This window comes from Eurosta solidaginis, chromosome X (assembly GCF_040869045.1).
Source record: "Eurosta solidaginis isolate ZX-2024a chromosome X, ASM4086904v1, whole genome shotgun sequence".
NCBI lineage: Eukaryota > Metazoa > Arthropoda > Insecta > Diptera > Tephritidae > Eurosta > Eurosta solidaginis.
In genome coordinates, this window is record NC_090324.1 from 112,371,611 (window position 1) to 112,375,348 (window position 3,738).

Below are 3,738 nucleotides of genomic sequence, written 5' to 3' on the forward strand. Positions count from 1 at the left end.
CATTTGACGTTCGAAGAGCGCTTCTGTGAAGATCACTTCGCATCTTCGCACTGCCGGTTGCCTGATGGTCGCTTTCTAGCGGAGTTACCGCTGAAAGTTGACGTGCCATTGGGTGACTCTCGCGACTTCGCAGTTCGCAGTCTGTTGCGTATGGAACGGAGGATGACTCGTGACACCAACTTGCCGGCACATTACAACGAGTTCATGCAAGAGCTAATGGAAATTGAACATATGGAAGCCGTAACGGGAACAACGAATAATGCTATCTAGTCCAGCATCACGACGAAGCTAAGAGTCGTTTTCAACGCTTCCGCCAAAACTTCGTCCGGAAATACGCTAAACGACGGGCTGTTTGTTGGACCGCAACTGCAACAGGATCTGTATTCCATACTATTACGCTTTCGAACTCATCGCTATGCTGTAACAGCGGATGTTGCTAAGATGTATCGTCAGGAATGCGTATCGTCGAAGCACGTGGATTTGCAACGCATCGTTTGGCGTTCTGATCCATCTTTGCCTATTCAAGACTACCGCATGCTACGAGTGACCTATGGTGTGGCGGCCGCGTCTCATTTAGCTGTAAAAGCCCTACAACAAACCGCGAAAGATTCGTCGAACAGCTGCGAAAGATCCATTTCAGCGATTCTTAATGATTTTTATATGGACGATTTGCTTACTGGCGCATCCTGCAAAACTCATTTGCAATCATTACAACGGAACGTGTCGGAGATTTTGAAGGAAGGTGGTTTCGAACTGTGAAAGTGGGCAACGAATTGCAAAGAGCTGAACGAAAGTATCTCCGAGTCATCAGGAATTATATATCACACTACGTGGTGGATGGTAAGGACGTACATGCACTTGGTTTAATGTGGGATACCAAGCAAGATCATTTCACCTTTGCAGTCAACCTGAAGGAGGAACCTACACGTTTAGCTGAAAGATCGTTCTTGGCCGATGCCAGAACATTGTTCGACCCTTTGGGCCTACTCGCTCCGGTAACAATCAAATCGAAGATGTGGTTCCAAAACGTTTGGCGCTCTGCAGTTGGATGGGACGACCTGATCCCAGACGCGATCTCCAGGGCGTGGTTCGATCACCGGTTTCAGCTGCAGAAACTGAGAGAATTGAGGGTGAATTGCTGGCTTGGATCTGGAACAACCGGGGCACTCACCGAGCTACATGTTTTTGCTGACGCTTCGGAACGCGCTTATGCTGCTGTTATCTACGCTCGCGCCTTGCAATACGACGGAACGGTCACAGTTTCTATGATATAGAATTTGTTTGTGCGATATGGGTATGAAATGAAAGGTGTTAATTAGTATTTTAAAAGGGAGTGGGCTTTATTTCTATAGGTAGACGCCTTTTCGAGATATCGCCATAAAGGTGGACCAGGGGTGACTCTAGAATGTGTTTGTACGATATGGAAATCAAATGAAAGGTGGTAGTGAGTATTTTAAAAGGCAGTGGGCCATCGTTCTATGGGTGGACTCCTTTTCGAGATATCGCCATAAAGGTGGACCAGGGGTGACTCTAGAATATGTTTGTACGATAAGGGTATCAAATGAAAGGTGTTAATGAGTATTTTAAAAATGAGTGTTCCTTAGTTCTATAGGTGGCCGCCTTTTCGAGATATCACCATGAAGGTGGACCAGGGGTGACTCTAGAATGTGTTTGTACGATATGGTTATCAAAGAAAGGTGTTAATAAGTATTTTAAAAGGGAGTGGGCTTAGTTCTGTAGGTGGACGCCTTTTCGAGATATCGCAATAAATGTGGACCAGGGGTGACTCTAGAATGTGTTTGTACGATATGGGAATCAAATGAAAGGTACTAATGAGTATTTTAAAAGGGAGTGGGCCTTAGTTCTATAGGTGGACGCATTTTCGAGATATCGCAATAAAGGTGGACCAGGGGTGACTCTAGAATGTGTTTGTACGATATGGGAATCAAATGAAAGGTGTTAGTGAGTATTTTAAAAGGAAGTGGGCCTTAGTTCTTAGTTTCGAGATATCGATAAAGGTGGACCAGGGGTGACTCTAGAATTTTTTTGTACGATATGGGTATCAAATGAAGGGTGTTAGTGAATATTTTAAAAGGGAGTGGGCCTTAGTTCTATAGGTGGACGCCTTTTCGAGATATCGGTAAAGGTGGACCAGGGGTGACTCTAGAATTTTTTTGTACGATATGGGTATCAAATGAAGGGTGTTAGTGAATATTTTAAAAGGGAGTGGGCCTTAGTTCTATAGGTGGACGCCTTTTCGAGATATCGGTAAAGGTGGACCAGGGGTGACTCTAGAATTTGTTTGTACGATATGGGTATCAAATGAAATTTGTTAATTATTATTTTAAAAGGGAGTGGGCCTTAGTTCTATAGGTGGACGCTTTTTTGAGATATCGCCATAAAGGTGGACCAGGGGTGACTCTAGAATGTGTTTGTACGATATGGGAATCAAATGAAAGGTGGTAGTGAGTATTTTAAAAGGCAGTGGGCCTTAGTTCTAAAGGTGGACGCCTTTTTGAGATATCGCCATAAAGGTGGACCAGGGGTGACTCTAGAATGTGTTTGTACGATATGGGAATCAAATGAAAGGTGGTAGTGAGTATTTTAAAAGGCAGTGGTCCTTAGTTCTAAAGGTGGACGCCTTTTTGAGATATCGCCATAAAGGTGGACCAGGGGTGACTCTAGAATGTGTTTGTACGATATGGGAATCAAATGAAAGGTGGTAGTGAGTATTTTAAAAAGCAGTGGGCCTTAGTTCTAAAGGTGGACGCCTTTTCGAGATATCGCCATAAAGGTGGACCAGGGGTGACTCTAGAATGTGTTTGTACGATATGGGTATCAAACGAAAGGTGTTAATGAGTATTTTAAAAGGGAGTGGGCCTTAGTTCTATAGGTGGATGCCTTTTCAAGATGTTGCCATAAAGGTGGACCAGGGGTGACTCTAGAATGCGTTTGTACGATATGGGTGTCGAACGAAAGGTATTAATGAGTATTTTAAAAGGGAGTGGGCCTTAGTGCTATAGGTGGACGCCTTTTCGAGACATCGCAATAAAGGTGGACCAGGGGTGACTTTAGAATGTGTTTGTATGATATGGGAATGAAATGAAAGGTGTTAATGAGTATTTTAAAAGGGAGTGGGCCTTAGTTTTTTAGGTGGACGCCTTTTCGAGATTTCGCCATAAAGGTGGACCAGGGGTGACTCTAGAATTTTTTTTAGGATATGGGTATCAAATGAAAGGTGTTAATGAGTATTTTAAAAGGGAGTGGGCCTTAATTCTATAGGTGGAATTTTTTTGTACGATGTGAGTATCAAATGAAAGTTGTTAATGAGTATTTTAAAATTGAGTGGGCCTTAGTTCTATAGGTGGACCCCTTTTCGAGATGTCGCCATAAAAGTTGACCAGGGGTGACTCTATAATATGTTTGTACGATATGGGTATCAAATGAAATATGTTAGTGAATACTTTAAAAGGGAGTGGGCCTTAGTTCTATAGGTGGACGCCTTTTCGACATATCGATAAAGGTGGACCAGGCGTGACTCTTTTTGTGCGATATGGATATCAAATGAAAGGTGTTAATTAGTATTTTAAAAGGGAGTGGCCCTTATTTCTATAGGTGGACGCCTTTTCGAGGAATCGCCATAAAGGTGGACCAGAGGTGACTCTAGAATGTGTTTGTACGATATGGGTTTCAAATGAAAGGTGTTAATGAGTATTTTAAAAATGAGTGTTCCTTAGT